General features: G+C 40.6%; 1 protein-coding gene across 9 annotated transcripts in view; it reads left to right on the top strand.

Moving 5' to 3' along the window:
• The window catches only part of SEMA5B (semaphorin 5B), a 363,675-nt gene that overhangs the window by 231,401 nt on the left and 121,278 nt on the right, over window positions 1–10,996 (top strand). The window lies entirely within an intron of this gene.

Here is a 10,996-nt window from a genome sequence, read left to right as displayed (position 1 = left end):
AACAGCATAAAAGCAGTTTCAGAATTTGGGCATAAGTTCTGAAAAGAGAATAGTTCCAGTTTGTCCTCTGTTGCTCAGATTCAGCCTTCTCCAACCTTGGGTGCACATTAGCTGTTGTACTGCAACCCCTTTTACCATTGCTGGACATTGCCTGTGCTGGCTCGTGAGGATAGGGGTTATAATTAATGCAAAGGAACCAATCCATAACTGGAAACTGGGTAACTGTATATATTCAAACAAAGCTTGGAAGGAAAGAGGAAATGGGGGCCAGGACCTCTGGAATACCCTTGGCATCTGCATGTTTTTTTAACAGATGGTTTAAAATGTACTTATTCTGGTCTGCATTTGGATAATTTATAATTCTATGCTATGTTTTTATTGTACATGTAAGCTATCTTGTGTGGTTACATACCCTGAAAAATAGGGTAAAAAATACAAGACAGAATGAAACAGAGCAGTAGTGTTGTTAGCCGCCCTGAGCCCGGCTTCGGCTGGGGAGGGCGGGATATAAATAATTATTATTATTATTATTATTATTATTATTATTATTATCATCATCATCATCATCATCATCATCATCATCATCATCAGAATGCATCCCTTCAAAGGCTAGCCGACAGAGCCTGTCAGAGCACTGATTCCTTAGGCTTGGTGGACTAAGTACTTCAGCTTCCTGTGACTTAACTTGAGCATTAGAGCTATTCCATAGAGTTACCTGGAGAAGTGATGTTCCAGATTACAGTTGTTGGCCGATACTTTCTAGTATTTGCGCTCAATTAATAGGGTGCACTCTGATACTTGCTACCCATTTATTCTTCTTCTGAAATTCATGCCAATGCTCTGTTGGCATTGCTTCAGGATAGTTGTAGAAATTGAAAACCTCCCCCCCCCCCCGCTTTCTTTTTGTCTCCTGCCTGTTATGTTATTCTTTCTGGGGAAGCACACTGGGTCCATTAATGACAGTTAACAGCTTTCTGCTACACAGTCTGGATCTGTTTAGAAACAGGAGTGTACAGTATATGCTGTGTGATAACAAAAGCAAATGTTGTAGAAAAGCTTTTCATGAAGGTGGTAAAACGCAGGCTAGGATACAGGGGGAAATCTAGCTACTTGGCGATTAGCGCAGTTTGAAACAACTTTTCAGGCCACCTCTGGTGGCTTTTTATTTACTTAATGGCAAGTCCTCCCATCAAATTACACAGGCATGAAATTTGTATTAGTGGGAAGGATTTATACTTATGTTTGATTAGTGATTAGACACAGTTAGTCTCCATCTCCAGATCACATTTGACAACGCCAGAGTGCCTTGTAGACATGCTCCCATAAAGACTGAGACTGCATCACAAGTGTCTCTCCCTTCCTTTTCAGCCAGAGGAAAACGTTGAGTAATTGTCACTTTCTATCTGTAGGAAGTGTAGAGGCTTCTCCTCTTAGAAATGGGGGTGAGGAACCCTTTTCAGCCCATGGGCCACATCGCCATTTGTGGGCTACATGCCAGTGGTGGGCGGGATCAAAAGCAAAAGTGGGTGGAGCAGCAAATGCAAAAAATGCAAATTTCACCTTGGCGCAGTAAGCTAGTTTCTACACACACACACACACACACACACACACACACACACACCCTCTATCCACCATCCAGGCGACCTAGAAGCATTATTAGGGTTCAGTGACATATATGAGTGTGGCAGAAACACTTCAGAAGGGTGTGAGGCAGGGCTGTTGAGGAGTGCTTCCTGGAGAGAGGGATGCTGGGTGAGGAGTGCCCCAAAGGCCCGATAGAATGGGGTAACTGTGCTCCATCTGGTACGCAAGCTGAGACCCTACCTGCCTGCAGACTGTCTTGCCAGAGTGGTGCATGCTCTAGTTATCTCCCACTTGGACTACTGCAATGCACTCTATGTGGGGCCACCTTTGAAGGTGACCCGGAAACTGCACTTAATCCAGAATGCGGCAGCTAGACTGATGACTGGGAGTGGCCGCCGGGACCACATAACACCGGTCCTGAGAGATCTGCATTGGCTCCCAGTACTTCTCCGAGCACAATTCAAAGTGTTGGTGCTGACCTTTAAAGCCCTAAACGGCCTCGGTCCTGTATACCTGAAGGAGCGTCTCCACCCCCATCGTTCTGCCTGGACACTGAGATCTACCGCCGAGGGCCTTCTGGTGGTTCCCTCATTGCGAGAAATGAGATTACAGGGAACCAGACAGAGGGCCTTCTCAGTAGTGGCGCCCGCCCTGTGGAACGCCCTCCCTTCAGGTGTGAAGGAAATAAGCAGCTATCTTCTATTTAAAAGACATCTGAAGGCAGCCCTGTTTAGGGAAGTTTTTAATATTTAATGCTGTATTGGTTTTAACACTTGATTGGGAGCCACCCAGAGTGGCTGGGGAAACTCAGCCAGATGGGCGGGGTATAAATAAATTATTATTATTATTATTATTAAGAGAGGCTTGGAGAAGGGCCCCTTTGGCCCCCAGGCCAGAGTTTTCCCACCCCATCTTACAACTAGAACCATTCCGATATCAAGGAAGCACGAACACAACATTCACTGACAACACCTATGATTTAGCATCCATTTCACATGTCTGTTTAAGATATTTAAATTAACAATTGTAGTGTATTGGAATAGTGCCAAGACCTAGGGGGAAAGTATTAAAAGATAGCTGACAGAAATGGATCTGTTGGACTATACAGCCTTCAGTAATAAACAGTTAGCCATTTAGCCCAAAGCATCCAATTAAGTCTAATTACATTTAATGTAAATATACCTTTAAATTACAGTTTGACCCACAAAGATTGCATTGTTCTGCTAAAACGCTCCCTCTTTGCTTTCTTTTGGCACATTGTGCCTCATTTCAGGATTCGTTCACTGTTTGCCAAGATCTGATATATTTCCTGGTGTGTGTGTTTTTTTCCTGAAGAACAATAAATTTAAGACGAATTTTAAATATTTTTACGTATGCAGCTGTCAAAGGAGTATTTCGAGAAACATTTGCTAGCTGCCAAAAATGGAGTAAAAGCTAGGACTGAGTGATGCAGGGTTGTTTTCCCCCCAGATGTACTTTTTCTTTTATTCAGAAAATGAACATTTTCTCCCATTTTGCATATAGCGGTCATTCATCACACTTACTGTAGTCAACGTCACCCCCCATCCACAAGAGGAAAAGATTATCATACCCTTGAACCAAAGAAACAATGTTGTTTGGCTCATAATGTTAATATTTTCTTCTGAACACCAGTTAGGATTGAGGATGCTGTCGACATTTCCATTGCTCTAGTTAAAAATTTCATGATGTGGATGTTAACCTTTTGCATAAAGTGCAACTAAACAACATCTTGGAAAGCAATTCAGCCTAGCACTATGGCAATCATTTCATCATTTTAGCTTGCCATGTGTGACAATCCTCTCTCCCCATAAATTGTTCTGGGGGTTCTCTCCAGCGTCAATTTTTTTGGCAGGGTGGGAAGAGAGATGGGCACCCCGTCATTCTAATGTAAGTTCTTGTGTGAGCTTCTGCTGGGGGGGGGGGGGGGGACTTGTTACTTGAATCCAGCCTTGAAGTTTCTCTTTCTGTAAGGCTGTCGAGCAATATAGTTTCGTTCTTTTAAACCTTGATCTAATTGATGAAATCAAAGGGAAGATAACTTTAATGTTGGCTTCAGTATAGCTGGGCTCTTACTTTCAAATTGCCTTTCTGCATTGGAGACCGATGAAACGTTTATATCATCTGTCTGCCTAACAGGAATACTAAATGATGATTCCTGCACACATCGTTCACTGTGTTATAAGTGTTTTTAAAAGGGCTAAACCCTAATCCCTGGCATTCACACAGAGGCCAAGAAAAGGGCTTTTTACAGTAGACTTCACAATTAAGAGATTAGGTGGGAAATGTTGCTTTTAAAAACAAAATCCCCATGGCATGTTTTAAGAAGTAAATTATGTCTGAACCGACTGAGCAAAGCACGTATTACTATTGTTTGCAAAACTGGGCCGCCTGGAGCTCAGTTGGTGGTACGGAGTCATGCAGAGTGGTACAAAGTTGTACTTAGAAGCGAGTGTTCTTTGAAGCATAATGTTCATGCTTACCTCTGAATATCCAGGGTGCTCTGGATATTTTGGTTCTTGAGTGCTGTCTGTCTCATGGCATTATTCTTTGTGAATGACTGCCAGAGCATTTAATTAATTAATTAAAACATTTGTAAACCCACATTTTCCTAAAGTATATCAAGACAGTTTACAAACATGCAAAATATAATAAAACAAATCCATAAATATCCATAAAACCTGACCAAATACACCAATAAAGCATCAGTAGATACCTGTGGTTAAAAAGAGTAATTCATATTGTGAAGGCCTGTCTAAACAGCACAGTTTTCAGAAGATGTCTGATACAAGGCAGGGGTGGTTCCTCCCAAACCTCTACTGGCTGGGAGTTCCACAGGGTAGACCTTGATACACTAAAAGGCTTCAGGCCCTTAGTGAAGGCCAGCTAAAGCTCAGGGGTGTGGAGAACCTCCGGAAGTGCTCCATGAGATGATCTCAGTGACTGAGGTGGAGTATAAGGGATTAGATCAGGGCTTCCCAAACTTGGGTCTCCAGCCGTTGTTGGACTACAGCTCCCATCATTCCTAGCTAGCAGGACCAGTGGTCAGGGATGATGGGAACTGTACTGCAGCAACAGCTGGAGACCCAAGTTTAGGAAACCCTGGATTAGATGATACTTATCAATATCAGCACTACGATGTTTACAAACCAGAACAATATAATATATTGAGAAACACGCCATTTTGGAATTGCAGTTCACTCTGTGTGAACTGCCATGTTTTGTTGCAGCCCCTATTTTCTACCCTCCTTTGGAGCTACCTTGCATATGGCATTCATCAGGTGAGGACTGCAGTGTTTTGGGAAGGCCGGGCAGCTTCAGTTTCCTCCTGGTAGCCCTCAATCCTTCTCTCACGTTACAATGAAGGGTCATCCATACAAATGAAACCGAGTAGCACTAGGCTAAGGTCAAGCATAAGAAGGTACTTCTCCATGCAACACATAATTATCTTACAGAATTTGCTTCCATGAATTTGCTGGGGAAAGCCACAGGTTGAGGCTCCTTTTAATAAGGGATTTGACCCACAAAGAGAGGTCTGCCAATGGCCATTAGTCATTATAACTGAATAGAAAATCCACTATTCAGAGGCAGTGTTCCTATCAATAACAGTAGCTGGCCACAAACAATCCAGGATTGCAGCTGACTGATCAGCAGTGCTGGTGGATCATTTTCATTTGATCCAGCATGGTTTTGTCCTGTGCTTACAGCGAAAATGGATGCAGAGGCCTAATTCATAAATGCCACTGAGGACTTTCAAGCTCTTTGGCTGCTGCTGTCTTCATTAAGCCAGTAGTGTTATGAGTTTAAATTAGCCTTGTACGTGAATGATTTATTATTATTTATTAGTAGACCTAAAACATCTATACCATAATTAATAGTTTGGGTAGCATTTCAGATTAATTGATTAAAATCTGTAATAATGCTATGAGGCTAGTGCAGATAATCTACTTTGTATACTGATTTTGCTGCTGCACAGGTCATAACGTGCTTAGGTATTCTGATTCCAAGAGATAATTTCTCTATATTGAATCTGAGCAAGTTGATAAAGGAGGTTTCTAGTGATTTGGTTTGATGGGCATTACTTAAATTTAGTGTTTGGGGTAAGGTTAACACACTGCAGACAAGTGTGTTGTCACAAGTAACTTGGTGTACTTTGCAGCATTTAATTATATGTTCCCTAAGTTTATATAATGGGTTATATAATGAATTATTTAGGAAGTTTATTTGGGTTAACCTCCGCCACACTTTTCTCTTAAGAGAATGCAATTGCTTCATTCAGTCCAGAGGTTCACTAAGCTCCCCCAGGGACAATTGATTAAGACAGAGCATAGAGGACACTGCTGTAATGAACTCTCGACTACTGCACAAACCTGCTTAATGTTTGACTGTTAAAGTTTGCACTGTTTATGCATGGAATGTGTGTGTGGGTATCTGTATATTGTCCCAAGTATTTTCTGAAACTGAAAAATAAAGTTTAAACATAAATTAAATAAAAATAAAAAGCAGCGCTCTGGGCAACCCTGGGCAAGTCACTTTCTGTCTCTCAGCTTTATCTACCTCACAGGGATTTGCAAGGATAAAATGGGTAGGGGGAGTATATAATGTACTCCTTGCAAGAAATGTGGGATATAAATGTAATAAATAAGTAATAATAAATGAATGCAAATTCAACTGCAGTGTTTGGGATTTAGCTTTGGTTGTACTGATGTTAATCAGACTGGAGTGCTGCAGGGCTTTGTAATTGTTGCTGTTGTTGTTGCATATTAGTTAAAGTGATGACGAAAACATTTCAGTGAGTTCCAGCTGTTTTGTTCATGCAGTCTGCTGACTCTGTGTGTGACCCTCCCACCAGCAAACTGGGGAGCTCTAACATGAGGTGGGGAAGGTGTACAGGGCCGGATTTAGGTTTGATGAGGCCCTAAGCCACAGAAGGTAATGGGGCCCTTTATATGTCCAGCTGTCCTTTGTCAACAACAAATTGTCACTTTTGTGTGTGTTGAATATATGCTATATGGTAATTTATGGACCTATTAGGTATCTAAAGCCATTTGCGCATGTTGCCATGCAACCAGTCCATGCAGAATGTAGGCACCCTATATATAGAAATGAGCAAACCAGTGATATTTTAGGGAGCAGGCTAGCAGGTGGGGTGCATTACTTACATCATAGGAGCCTATACAACACAAAACACTGTTGCTGTATGTAGGTTTTATTTTATTTGTTTTTTAACTTATATTTTGAAAATGTACGTCCAGCTTTTTTCCCCTGTAAGAGAGCTATAGCTTGTTTAGCTTATACGTAAATCCAGCACTAAAGGTGTAGGAGATGGAGAATGTTGCTTTTGGAGAGGGAACTCAGCTGACAGTATGTGGCAGGAGTGGGTAAAGCCAGCAGAACGTTGTTTTCACATACTCAAAATAACCCATGTTGTCAAAGGTTTTGTGTTGCCTAAAAACAAGGTAGTGATTAATGGCAAAAATAATTAGCCTTTTTTTATTTACTTACGGGGAGACTTGTCTTATGGGGGGGGGAATTGCTATCTTTTGGCACTTTTCCAAAAGAAAGTGATATTCAACATATAATTGATAGCAATTACCTCATATATAGCCTCATCTCTATATGCAGTGATGAATGATGAAGCCTAAATACCAAACATTCACTTCTGTTTTTAACCCCTAGGCAAATCTTTCATTTCACTTTCTTGTCTGCCTGTCCATATATTCATACCTTCTATTCTATAAAAAAGTGAAACTTTATGCCTAGGCCACAACTTTCTGGCTTCATTTGGACTATCATATCTTGGCTGATTATGAGTATGGCTGAATATGGCTGAGTGGACCTTTTGACTGCTTATGTAGCTCCTTTGTGTGAGTGAGCAAATAACCAAGAAGTCTGTTAACCATAGTTTTCCAATTTGGATGGAATAGTTAATTGCTTCAGACAAGCCAGGATATTAAGCAATGGTTTGTGTCTTAATATTGTGGCTTATTCTGGAGATTTTAACCTTAACTTCTTGGTTCAGATGAAACAAGAAACTATAAATAAATGGAAGACTTTCTCATTTGTCTGCTGGCTCATGTAAATGGTGGAGTGAATGGACAATGTGTATTGGCAAAAGGCTTGTTCACATCTTGGGTTATTAAACCTAGATATGATAACCTGAACATAGCGACTCCTACAGCTTCTCACTTTTATACACACACACATATATAACACACACACACACACACACACACACACACACGGAGCAACTTGCCTTGTGGTTTATATTAGGGCTTTCTGTGAGTACTCAGTAAGTAATCAGTATGAACTATGGATTTTTTCCCCCTGAACACTGATCTGTGTTCTATATTTGCTGCATTAAATGGACACACTTGCGAGTTTTAAAATGACCTTTACTACTTATGAATCTACGGTATGTGACATCTTTGTGCATGATACATAACGTTTAAACTGCTACTGTATTCCCATCTTGCTCCCCCCCCAAAAAACAAACAAACCAGAAAGGAGAAAATGGGAAGTATATTGATATTTGTACATAGTTATCAGGATGGAAAGGCTGAACACCCACCCTAGCCAAGTACTGGCAAAGGCTGCATTTGAACATCATGTGAATAAGCTGCAATAAATATACAGTCATACCTCGGGTTGCAAATGTGATCTGTGTGGGAGGCACATTTGCAAAACGCAGCGTTCGCAGTCTGAAGCGCTGCGTCTGCGCATGCATGTGACATCATTTTGTGTTTCTGCGCACGCGCGATCGCCAAAACCTGGAAGTAACCCGTTCCGGTACTTCCGGGTTTGGCGCGGTTCGCAACCCAAAAAAACGCAATCCACAGCTTTTGTAACCCGAGGTATGCCTGTATAATAATTTGGCATGGAATCTGGAATAGTAACTGCCATTCTTTAAAAATCCAGAAAGCTCTTGCCTTCACAGAACAATGTTGGCCCTGCAAAACCTTTCTTTCTTTATCACCATTTACTAGCTTATTTCCCTCCCAATCAGCTACATGCACAAAAAGGTCTAACTTATAAATAAACAAACAACTCACTAACAGCGAGTAACAAGAGCGCATTAAAGTTTCAGTCATGCATTATATATAATGTGTAAGTGCTTGGCAAGAAATGCATTGATCTTACAAAGGATGTAAATTAACCCTCAAATCATAAGTGGCTTACCAGAGGACCGCAACACTTGTCATTTGTTTAACATCCAAACCCTCTCTTGTTTTATTAGTTGCAGTACTGACATAATACTGCTGCAGCACTACACTTTTGGTGGCATTTTGTAAGTGCGGCTAAGCTAGGAACTTAGCTGGCACACACGTTTTAGAATAAGCTCTTTCGGGGCCCATTCCTCTATAGCTGTACTCAAAACCATGGAGCTTACTCCCAGGAAACTGAGTTTAGGATTGCAACTGTAGGGCTCACCCAGACTTCCATTTTCCCCGTGATTTCTAGGCACATGCCTGAAAAGTGGTTCTTATGTCCTGCCACTTTCCCCGGGAAAACCCACTGTTTACTGCCTAATTGGAACAAATCTGCAGAAAACCTCCATTTTTCTTTATTTTGGAAGGGCTGTGGGGATCTTGTTTCAATTGTTCATGTTGGGTGGTAAAGCCCCCATGCTGAAAACTTTTGAAATAGAGTATTCTCCATTATATGCACAATTACAGACCAACCTCTTTATCCAAATCCTGCTTCAGCCCTACTATCTTTGGACATAGACTTCGGTTCCACTCTGCAACACAGACTGCAGCACGATTAGTGATAGCTCAACAATGGAAGAACCAGACTGAAATACTCCTAAAATATGGGAAGATAATATCTGGGACACATCAATGTCTGAACGTGTCACCAGACACAGGAGGGCAATTAAAGGCATAACATTCCAAGAAGTCTGGACCCCTTTCTTTAACTATGTTAATGACCAAAATCAAGACCTTGTTATACCAACCACTCAATATTCTCAGTGGAGAGGCTACATTAAGTAATATGTTTGAAAGTTTAATGTGTACATTTATGTCTAAAGTCAGTGGATAAAACAAACACCATTGGGTGTACTGCTGGATAAGTGTCTAATGGTTCTTGTATTTGTTTAAAAGCCAACAAATTTGTAAAAAGGAAGAAGTAAAACCTCTCAGACTTGTGCCTAGAAATCATGGCACAAACAAAAGTGTGAGTGAGCCCTTTGCATCTTGTAAGAAGCTAACAGCCATACTTTCATTTATGCTGCCTACTTTCCCCCACTCACAGTTTTAAAGCATTTAATTTTAGCTTCTGTTCAGCCTTTGCAGTTTTCCCTGGACAATGTAATCATGCCTTTTTGTGCTGGTAACCATTTAAACTGACATGTGTTCTACAGCTTCTTTCAGATGAACGGCTAATACAGGAGGGATTATTGCAGTAGCACAGCCCAAAGCTACATGACAAAGTCACTGACATGGGCTGAATGGCTTAGCTGATCTTGTAGCAAAGTTGGAGCTGGTAGACAAATAGGAAGCCCAGTTCATTAATCACTCGTCTGGGACATTGATTTCAAGTCCGCAAGTGAGGATACAAACTGCCTTGAATCCTTTTATACCCTGGTGAAGCTTTTGGTTCAAAGAGACTTCCATCCCTCCAAGCTGGAAATAACATTAAAGGGCCAGGTGTTAAGGGAACAAAAAGGAATTCAGGTCCCAACTTGGATAACTGTAAATACTGTAAATGTACTTTGAAGTAACTACCTTACTTTGCAAGCATTCATTCAAAACAGTGTGTGGAGGCTATCTCCAGGCTGACCCAGGGAGTGTTGAATATTGCATAATTAACTTGTAACATTTAGCAGTCTGCCCATTATTCACAGATGGTGTACTGAAGCAGGCAACTCCAAAAGCTGTACTCTTTAATTTGGTACATCAACCAAGGATCCTATAGACTTAACAGTTTTATTATTTAAAAGGTTTTGTGGGCTAAACCCCACTTACATCTGAAGCATGAAACATTATTATCAGATGTCATGGGTGAAAGAGGGAGAAAAGAAGTAAATTGTTGGGTTTAATGTCGTGAAAATGCACAATGCAGCATTTGCTGATAACGCCATAATGTTAGCATTGCTGAGCTAGCTCAACACTATTATTATTATTATTATTATTATTATTATTATTATTATTATTATTATGCTTACATGCCAGAACTGCTTCTAAGTGATTTACAAGTATAAAATCAGTTATACAATCGATACATAATCAAAATCCATTAGAAAAGATTTTCATCAAAGCATTAAAACATCAATATTTAAAACTTAAAGCACAAAACAAACCAGTTAAAAAACCAGAAAAAAATTGTTTAATTGTTTACAGTGGGCCATGGAACCATCTCTTTGTTCATCGCTTAATGAATATGATCAAAC

The sequence above is a fragment of the Podarcis erhardii genome (assembly GCF_964252035.2).
Source record: "Podarcis erhardii genome assembly, chromosome: 1".
NCBI classification, from domain to species: Eukaryota; Metazoa; Chordata; class Lepidosauria; order Squamata; family Lacertidae; genus Podarcis; species Podarcis erhardii.
This window is presented reverse-complemented; position numbering and strand designations above follow the sequence as displayed.